A 10800-nucleotide genomic window follows, 5' to 3' on the forward strand; every position below is an offset into this window, starting at 1 on the left:
TAAAAACTGAGGTGCAAACATTCACACAATTGGATGCTGAAAATTTGTATGAAGCATGGGAGAGATACAAGGCTCTGCTAAGGAAATGTCCACCAGAAATGTTCACTGAGTGGGACAAGCTACAGAACTTCTATGAAGGACTCACTCTAAAGGCTCAAGAATCACTTGACCACTCAGCTGGAGGATCATTGCAACTGATGAAAACAGCAGAAGAAGCTCAAAATCTTATTGACATGGTGGCCAACAATCAATATTTCTTTGCCCATCAAAGAAACCGCCAACCATCACAAAGGAGAGGAGTAATGGAGCTAGAAGGAGTGGACTCAATCTTGGCTCAAAACAAGATGATGCAGCAGCAAATTCAACAACAATTTGAGCAAATGGCCAAGAGGATTGATAGCCTCCAAGTTGCAGCAGTTAACACAAGCCAACCATCATCCACATGGGGGCAGAATGAAGAAACTCAAGAAGAACAACAACAAGAGCAAGTACAGTATATGCACAACCAAGGACCAAATGAAGTGTATGGTGATACATACAATCCAGCCTAGAAAAACCACCCAAACCTCAGATGGGGAGATAATCACACCCAAAACCAACAACCATGGCAGAGGAACTCAAACCAAAACAACCCAAGAAGCAACCAAAACCACAACCAGCAGCAAACTAACCAGAACCCCTACAGAAAACCTCAAAACAACTACCCCAATCCCAACCAGTACCAATCCAATAACCAACCCACCAACCAAAATGCCTACCATCCACCACCCACATCTCATAACCCACCTCAAGTATCACCTGAATCTCAAAGACTCACTAACTTGGAGACCTTGATGGATAAAATGTTGAAACACCAGTAAATGACAACCAAGAACCATGAAGTCTCCATAAAGAGCCTAGAGAGGCAGATGGGGTAAATTTCCAAGCAGATCTCTATTGAGAGACCTTCAAGCTCTCTGCCGAGTGACACAATTCCAAATCCTAAGGAAGAATGCAAGGCAATACAATTAAGGAGTGGGAGAACATTGATGAGCAATAATGACACTACAAAGAAGCAAGCAGAGAGCAGCAAAAGGCCAATAGAAGATGAGGAGCAAACAAAGGCAGATGAAACCAAGGATCAAGTTGTGATGCCAAACAAGAGCATTGAGAAACTCAAAGAGAAGGACAACCAACCACACGGTTCAAAAGAAGTAACTCAGGGACAGCAGCAAATAGGAAAGAGCATCACACCTCCACTGCCATATCCCCAGAGGTTCAACAAAGAAACTAAGGACCAACATTTTCATAAGTTCCTTGAGACTTTCAAAAAGCTGGAAATCAATATTCCCTTGGCTGAAGCACTTGAGCAAATGCCTCTGTATGCCAAGTTTTTGAAGGAGCTTATCAATAAGAAAAGAAGTTGGGATGAGAAAGAAACCATACTGCTTACTGAGGAATGCAGGGCCTTGATTCAAAAATGACTTCCTCCGAAGCTTGAGGACCCAGGGAGCTTCTTGCTACCTTGCACCATTGGGGAATTAACCATCACTAAAGCAATGTGCGATCTAGGAGCAAGTATTAACTTAATACCATCCTCCTTGGTGAAAAAGCTGCATATAGAGGAAGTTAAACCGGTACAGATATCTCTAGAGCTAGTAGATAAGTCAACGGTATACCCCAGGGGTATGATTGAAAACCTTCTGGTCAAGGTGGACAATTTCAAATACCCTGCAGATTTTGTGGTTCTAGATTCAGATGGGGATGATGGTGACTCTATTATACTGGGAAGGCCATTCTTGGCCACTGCTAAAGCTATCATAGACATAGAGCAAGGAGAACTAACTCTCAGGATGCATGATAAGAGTGTCACTCTGAAGGTATTACCAGAAGCCCAGTTTAGTAATAAGAGGAGGGACTATATGGAAATTGACAAGGGGATTCACAACAACATCCCAAGGCAGAAGATTGTGCAGAAGGATGAAAAAGTCCAAGAGGATATTGGAGTATTAGCCACTGAAGAGAGAGATCCCCAAGGTAAGCCTACAGCCATAAAAGAAAGATCAACAAAAAAGGGGATGAAACGCAGAAACAAAACAAAAAGGGGTTGGAAGAACAGGAAGATTCCAACAGAGGGGCTTTCCAAAGGTGACAAAGTGCAATTGATATATCAACAACTGGGAGCAAGCCAACAGACTGATGACTATTACACTGTCAACAACATACTCTCGTTAGAACATGCTGAAATTGAACACCAGAGAACAAAGAGGAGGATCACAGTCAGGGGAGACAAGTTGAGGCACTACAATCCTCAACTACCATAAAAGAAAGCTCCAATGTCAAGCTAGTGACAATAAAAGAGCGCTTGTTGGGAGGCAACCCAATCTGAGGTAGTTTTCTTTTCATAGCCTTTTCAATAAAAATGTTGAATAATTGGTATGCATTGCAAGGAGCTAAGTTTGGTGTTGCACACCAAAACAATTTAAGGGAGAATGAAGGATTCTAAGTTTGGTGTTCCACCAAAACCTCATTTAAAAGCACATTCTCACCTCCTGCACAATACTAGCTCTAAGCAATCAAACAGGTTATTCACTTACTTAACTGATTTCTAGTTTTAATTCCATAACCTTTAGCAAGGAAACAAGATTTTACATATAGTCAACCTGTTGCATCAGAGGAAGTGGCAAGGAATTAAGTTTGGTGTTCCCACACCAAATCAAACCCAAAAGCCACACTCAATTCATGCATACTAACCAGTCACCTAAGGGCTTGAGAAGCAAGCAACTTTTGAGAATTGTGCAGGGAACTCACTACCATTTGAAGACACTATGCATCATAAATCAAAAGGGCACAACAGAAGGAAGGACAAAGGAACTGCAAACCAATAGGTTGTATCTACACTTAACTCTTACTGTTGAAAAAATGCTTTGACTTGTGTCTTGCTAAAGTGTTCATCTAGTACAAGTAGAATCACTCTTAAAATAAGTAAGCTAGCCTATGTGTGTGCTTGTGTGTTTACTTTCACTGAACAAAAAGCATGCTTTGTCCCCTGCATCTTTAATTCAATAAAAGAAATGTTTGAATGTGAAGTGAGATAGTTTTCTGTTAGATAGAAGTACAATAAAAGTAAATGGTGGTATGAATGTGTGATTGCATAATAGCTCACTTTTAATGAATAAGAGAACTAGGATGTCTCCTCTTAAGTAGAAAGTGGCCTACTGTCTATGAATCTCAATCAAATAAAAGTCCTTGGTTAAAAATAAAAACAAAAAAAAAGAGAAAATAAATAGCCAAAGAGTGGCAGAACAAAAGAAAAACAAAAAGAAACAAAGCTGGACACCAATAGCTTGAACCTTAGAATATATGCCTGTGGTGTCTTTGTATTAGGATCTGCTTGGATTATTAAGCTCTTTAGAGTGCATCAACACTTGATGACTTGGGTTAACTAACCCGGGATCATCAGCTGAAAGTTCACTATCAAGAGCAACCTAACTACAAGGCATTTAGTAGCCCAAAGAGGTGATGGGCATCAATGTTCTAAGAAGGAATGTGAGCCAAGTGTCTATAGTGAATAATGTGTCAAGTATAAAGAAAAGGAAATGAACTTGCTACACATGACACTCAAATAAAGCTTATGAACAAAATAATAGCCAAGGATAAAGAAATAATGAGAGGTCATAGCAGTATGTTACTTGAAGCTTGAAGGAGACTTTCTAGGCTTAAGAGTCAATAAGAGGTGAGTGTTTACATATCTACATAAAACCCCATGAACTACCAATAACACTCTACTAGCATGAACATCCTCTTCCATTTCATTCTTTCTTCTCAATAAATCATTTCTTGCTTGGGGACAAGCAAGCTTTAAGTTTGGTGTTGTGATGACAAGTCATCTTAGCCTAGTTTCACTAGCCTTTTTCTTTTGTTTTCAATTGAATTATGCACTTTCTTGAGCCATAAACAAGCCAATTGGGTAGATTTTCATGCTTCCTTCGATTTAATCAACCATAGATGAATTAATGCAATTTCATGAGGTTTTATGCTATAATTGTCACATATTATGAAAGAATGAATATCTCATGATTTTGAGCATAGCTTTGATGTGTTTGGTTGATTAATGATAGGTGAAGAAAGCCTGGAGAAAGGTTGAAGCAAGAAGGAATGGCTAGGAGGAAGAGAGGACAAAACGTTTGAGCAAAAGTTTGCCTCAAACTTTAGCTCAAACTTTTGGATTAATTGAAAACGAACCAGGGAGTAAAAAGCTTGACCAAAAGTTTGCCTCAAACTTTTGGGCAAACTTTTGGGCAAAAAGCTGGAGCAAAAGTTTGCCTCAAACTTTTTGGCAAACTTTTGGCATCACAAATCAACACCCTGGAGAGCAAAAGTTTGCGCCACTGCCTCAAACTTTTTGGCAAACGTTGGCGCCATGAGTGTGCAAGGGGAGGCCAACGTTTGAGCAAAAGTTTGACCCCAAACTTTTGCCCAAACATTGGTATCAGCAAAATGTGGTGGCTGATGTGAAAAGTTTGAGTAAAAGTTTGCCTCAAACTTTTACTCAAGCTTTCATGATTCCAAACCCGGTTCAATTCGGTTCTTCTCCAAACTCTAAGAGCAATCAACCAAGGCCTCTATCAACCCAATTCCATCAAGAGCAAAGGCCCAATTGAAGGCTTGAAGACCATTTGAAGAAAGTGTATAAATAGCATAGGATTTAAGTTTTCGGGGAGCTTTCCTTTTAGTTTTCATAGAGAGTTTTCGAAGAGCTTTTGGTGTGGAGTGAATTTTAATTTCTAAGTCTCGGGGAAGGAGAATTGAATTCCCTTCCTCTTAGTTTTCTTGCTTTCAATTTTAATTACAATTGTCGTGGATCTTGGGTTGGAGAATTGAAGGAATTCTGTTTCAATCTCATCCTAAGATCTCTCTGTTTCATTTTACTGCATAATTGAATTTCCATTTGGTTAATTGCTTCTGTCTTCTACTTTCTCTGCAATTTACAATTCTTCGTTTCCTTTGCAATTGTTCTTGTTGGATCTAGGAAGGCATTGAGATCTAGACTCGGTTATCTAGTCTCTTGGGTCCTGAGATCTGAAGTTGCATTTTAAATTCTCTGTTTACTACTTTCAAGCTCATTTACATTTCTGTTTTAAGATCCGGTTCAATTCAAGTCATCCTTTACTTCTCTGCTTGTTGCAATTTTACTTTTCCTTGTTTAATTTCTGCAAATCCAATTCCCAATTCCCTTTACAATTCAAGCCATTTACATTTTTTGCACTTTAAGATTCTGCAATTTACATTTCTTGCGTTCTAAGTTTCTGCCATTTAATTTCTTGTTCTTTAAGATTCAGCACTTTAAATTTCAGTTCTCTTTAAATTCAATGCAATTTACCCATTCCCTTTACTTTTCAAGCAATCTAAATTCTGCAAATCACAAATCACTCAACCAAATCTTGATTCGCTTGACTAAATCAACCACTAAACTAAAATTGCTCAATCCTTCAATCCCTGTGGGATCGACCTCACTCCCGTGAGTTATTATTACTTGATGCGACCCGGTGCACTTGCCGGTGAGTTTTGTGTCGGATCGTTTTCCGCACATCAATGCCTTGGGGGAGAAGTCTCCAGCAACTTTGGTAAGGTGATTTCCAACTCCATTCCCTTGGGCTCTTCTTTGACAACTTCCACCTCTTTGCAAGCTTCTTCAATATCAACCTCTTCCTCTTGGTAGCTTTCTTCCAATTTGATCTCTTCTTCATTGTTCACCAAGGGTATAGGAGGTTGTGCTTCTTCTTCTTTAATCTCCATGTCAAGTCCAATGGGAGAGGATTTAATTGTAGATAAGAATTCATCAATGATTGAATCCATCTCTTGATCAACCTCTTCAAAGTCTTCAACCGTGATATGCCTTGGAGGTTGCATACCCTCCTCAACATCAATTTCAAGCTTCTTGAAGGGAGGTTCTACGACTAGAGGTTCCCATGGAGGTTCCGTATCTCCTAAATCTTCAACCACTTCTTCCTTTTTTCAACTATTATGGCTTCCTCCACTTGTTCCAATACAAAGTCATGCTCCTTACTGTCCACTGGAGTTTCTAGTGTCTCCTTCATGTTACGTTCTTCATTAGATTGTCCACATGAAGTCATGGGGGTTCCTTGAGTTTCCGAACATCTGGAAGGTAATCGATTTATTGCTTGTTCCATTTGATGAAGGGTTGCATGAAATCGATCCACTGTTTCCTTGAGACGATCCTTTGATTCTTGTTGTGCTCGGCTATCATAAGTAGGATCATAGTGCTCTTGGATTGATGGATATGGAGATGGTGTATATTGAGGTGGTGGTTCTAAGTATGGCTCATAAGGTGGTTGCTATGGTGGATATGGGTTAGGATCATATGGAGGTGAATGGTGTAAAGGAGCCTGTGAGTTTGGTGGTTCAAAGGTATGTTACGGAGGTGGTTCATAAGCATATGGTGGGCCTTGTTGGTAACTACAAGGGGGTCCACCATATTCATCATCTTGGTACGCTTCCTGGAATGGCTCTTGACCATAGTAATTTGGTGGAGGTGGTTTGTCACAAAAGGGTCCACTGATGAGCGGATAATTTATACGCTTTTTGACATTGTTTTTAGTATATTTTTAGTAGAATCTAGTTACTTTTAGGGATGTTTTCATTAGTTTTTATGTTAAATTCACATTTCTGGACTTTACTATGAGTTTGTGTGTTTTTCTGTGATTTCAGGTATTTTCTGGCTAAAATTGAGGGACTTGAGCAAAAATCAGATTCAGAGGTTGAAGAAGGACTGCTGATGCTGTTGGATTCTGACCTCCCTGCACTCAAAATGGATTTTCTGGAGCTACAGAACTCAAAATGGCGCGCTTCCAATTTCATTAGGAAGTAGACATCCAGGGCTTTCCATCAATATATAATAGTCCATACTTTACTCAAGTTTAGACGACGAAAACTGGCGTTCAACGCCAGCTCTCTGCCCAATTCTGGCGTCCAGCGCCAGAAACAAGTTGCAAAGTGGAGTTCAACGCCCAAACTGGCACAAAAGCTGGCGTTCAACTCCAAGAATGACCTCTTCACGTGTAGACTTCAAGCTCAGCCCAAGCACACACCAAGTGGGCCCCGGAAGTGGATTTATGCATCAATTACTTACTCTTGTAAACCCTAGTGACTAGTTTATTATAAATAGAACTTTTTATCATTGTATTCACAGTCTTGGTTACTCCGGTTCCCCTCTGGGGCCGAGACCAATGAACTTCATCATTACTTATGTATTTTCATACGGTAGAGTTTCTGCACTCCATAGATTAAGGTGTGGAGCTCTGCTATTCCTCAAAGATTAATGCAAAGTACTACTGTTTTCTATTCAATTCATCTTATTTCGCTTCCAAGATATTCATTCGCACTTCAATCTGAATGTGATTAACATGACAATCATCATCATTCCCTATGAACGCGTGCCTGACAACAACTTCAGTTCTACATTAGATTGAATGAGTATCTCTTAGATCTCTTAATCGGAATCTTCGTGGTGTAAGCTAGAATGATGGCGGCATTCAAGAGAATCCGGAAAGTCTAAACCTTGTCTGTGGTATTCCGAGTAGGATTCAATGATTGAATGACTGTGATAAGCTTCAACTCGCGATTTCTGGGCGTAGTGACAGACGCAAAATGATAGTAAATCCTATTCCAGCATGATCGAGAACCGACAGATGAATAGTCGTGCCGTGACAGGGTGCGTTGACCATTTTCACTGAGAGGATAGGATGTAACCATTGACAAGGGTGATGCCTCCAGACGATTAGCCGTGCCGTGACAGGGCATTTGGATCATTTTCCTGAGAGAAGACCGAAAGTAGCCATTGACAATGGTGATGCATTACATAAAGCCAGCCATGGAAAGGAGTAAGACTGATTGGATGAAGATAGCAGGAAAGCAGAGGTTCAGAGGAACGAAAGCATCTCTATTCGCTTATCTGAAATTCTCACCAATAATTTACATAAGTATTTCTATCCCTATTTTATTAATTATTTTCGAAAACCCCATTACTATTTTATATCTGCCTGACTGAGATTTACAAGGTGACCATAGCTTGCTTCATACCAACAATCTCCGTGGGATTCGACCCTTACTCACGTAAGGTATTACTTGGACGACCCAGTGCACTTGCTGGTTAGTTGTGCGAAGTTGTGAACCATGGTATTGGCATCATGTTTTTGGCGCCATTACCAGGGAAAGAAAGAGCGATGAATTCTACATAATCAAAGTGTAATCACAATTTCTGCGCACCAAGTTTTTGGCGCCGTTGCCGGGGATTGTTCGAGTTTGGACAACTGACGGTTCATCTTATTGCTCAGATTAGGTAATTTTCTTTTTGTTTTATTTTCAAAAATTTTTCAAAAATCTTTCAAAAATTTTCTCCTTTGTTTTCGAAAAAAAAAACTTTTTAAAATAAAAATATTTTCAAAAATATATTTTTCTTTAGAATTTTTAAGAATGAATTCTAGAGTTTCATGAAGCATGTTGAAGCATGCTGGCTATAAAACCATGTCTAAATTCTTTTGGACAGAGGTTTTGGCTTAAAATTGAATGAATTACACTCATATTTTTACTAAAGCTTGGCTGGCTGTTAAGCCATGCCTGACCCTTTGATTGGAGCTTTAGAATAAAGAGCATAAGATTCCTGGAATTCATATCAAAAATATTTTGGAATTCTTTTTTTTCTTTTTCAAAATGATTTTCAATTTAAAAATCTTATCTTTTTTAAAATCTTTTTCAAAAATCAAATCTTTTTTATTTTTCTTAGTTATTTTCGAAAATTTCAAAAATATTTTTCAAAAATCTTTTTCTTAATTTTACATCATATTTTCGAAAATAACAATAACAATTAATGTTTTGATTCAAAAATTTCAAGTTTGTTACTTGCTTGTTAAGAAAGATTCAAACTTTGAGTTCTAGAATCATATCTTGGGATTTCTTGTGAATCAAGTCATTAATTGTGATTTTAAAAAAATCAAATCTTTTTCAAAAACTAATTTCTATCATATCTTTTCAAAAATATCTTCTTATCTTACCTTTTTCAAAAATTTGATTTCAAAATATCTTTTCTAACTTCTTATCTTCTTATCTTTTCAAAATTGATTTTCAAAATTTGTTTCAACTAACTAACTAACTTTTTGTTTGTTTCTTATCCTTTTCAAAACCACCTAACTAACTCTCTCTCTCTCTATTTTTCGAAAATATCTCCCCCTTTTTCAAAAATTTCTTTTTAATTAACTAATTATTTTAATTTTTTTTAAATTTTCGAAAAATTACCAACCTTTTTCAAAAACTATTTTCGAAAATCACTAACTCTTTTTCAAAAATATTTTTCAAAAATTCTTCTCCCTCATCCCCTTCTATTTATTTATTCATCTACTAACACTTCTCTTCATCTCACATCACTGCTCCTATCCTTACCTTTGTGTTTGGATTCTTCATTCTTCTTCACCCGTATTCTTTTTCTTCTTCTACTAACAATAAGGAACCTCTTTACTGTGACATAGAGGATTCCTCTTCTTTTCTTTTTCTCTTCTCTTTCGTATGAGCAGGGACAGAGAAAAAGGCATTCTTGTTGAAGCTGATCCAGAACCTGAAAGGACTCTGAAGAGGAAACTAAGAGAAGCTAAATTACAACAATCCAGAGACAACCTTATTGAAAATTTCGAACAAGTAAAGGAGATGGCAGCCGAACCCAACAACAATAATGCAAGGAGAATGCTTGGTGACTTTACTGCACCTAATTCCAATTTACATGGAAGAAGCATCTCCATTCCTGCCATTGGAGCAAACAACTTTGAGCTGAAACCTCAGCTAGTTTCTCTGATGCAGCAGAACTGCAAGTTTCATGGACTTCCATCTGAAGATCCTTTTCAGTTCTTAACTGAATTCTTGCAGATCTGTGATACTGTTAAGACTAATGGAGTAGATCCTGAAGTCTATAGGCTCATGTTTTTCCCTTTTTCTGTAAGAGACAGAGCTAGAGTGTGGTTGGACTCTCAACCCAAAGACAGCCTGAACTCTTGGGATAAGCTGGTCACGGCTTTCTTAGCCAAGTTCTTTCCTCCTCAAAAGCTGAGCAAGCTTAGAGTGGATGTTCAGACCTTCAAACAGAAAGAAGGTGAATCCCTCTATGAAGCTTGGGAAAGATACAAGCAGTTGACCAAAAAGTGTCCTTCTGACATGCTTTCAAAATGGACCATCCTGGATATATTCTATGATGGTTTATCTGAGCTATCAAAGATGTCATTGGATACTTCTGCAGGTGGATCCATTCACCTAAAGAAAACTCCTGCAGAAGCTCAAGAACTCATTGACATGGTTGCTAATAACCAGTTCATGTACACTTCTGAGAGGAATCCTGTGAATAATGGGACACCTATGAAGAAGGGAGTTCTTGAAATTGATACTCTGAATGCCATATTGGCTCAGAATAAAATATTGACTCAGCAAGTCAATATGATTTCTCAGAGTCTGAATGGAATGCAAGCTGCATCCAACAGTACTCAAGAGGCATCTTCTGAAGAAGAAGCTTATGATCCTAAGAACCCTGCAATAGCAGAGGTGAATTACTTAGGTGAACCTTATGGAAACACCTATAACCCATCATGGAGAAATCATCCAAATCTCTCATGGAAGGATCAAAGGCCTCAACAAGGCTTTAATAATGGTGGAAGAAATAGGTTTAGCAATAGCAAGCCTTTTCCATCATCCACTCAGCAACAGACAGAGAATTCTGAGCAGAATCCATCTAGCTTAGCAAATTTAGTCTCTGATCTATCT

General features: G+C 38.4%; 1 non-coding gene across 1 annotated transcript; it reads right to left on the bottom strand.

Annotated features, from left to right (window-relative positions):
* Positions 1-10098: 10098 nt before the first annotated feature.
* Positions 10099-10206, bottom strand: LOC148547774 (small nucleolar RNA R71). Its single transcript, XR_015897232.1, has one exon. It is a non-coding gene; the product is annotated as a small nucleolar RNA R71 (small nucleolar RNA).
* Between the last annotated feature and the right edge of the window lie 594 nt (positions 10207-10800).

The sequence above is a fragment of the Arachis ipaensis genome, chromosome B8 (genome assembly GCF_059453495.1).
Source record: "Arachis ipaensis isolate K30076 ecotype BB chromosome B8, ASM5945349v1, whole genome shotgun sequence".
Lineage (NCBI taxonomy): Eukaryota > Viridiplantae > Streptophyta > Magnoliopsida > Fabales > Fabaceae > Arachis > Arachis ipaensis.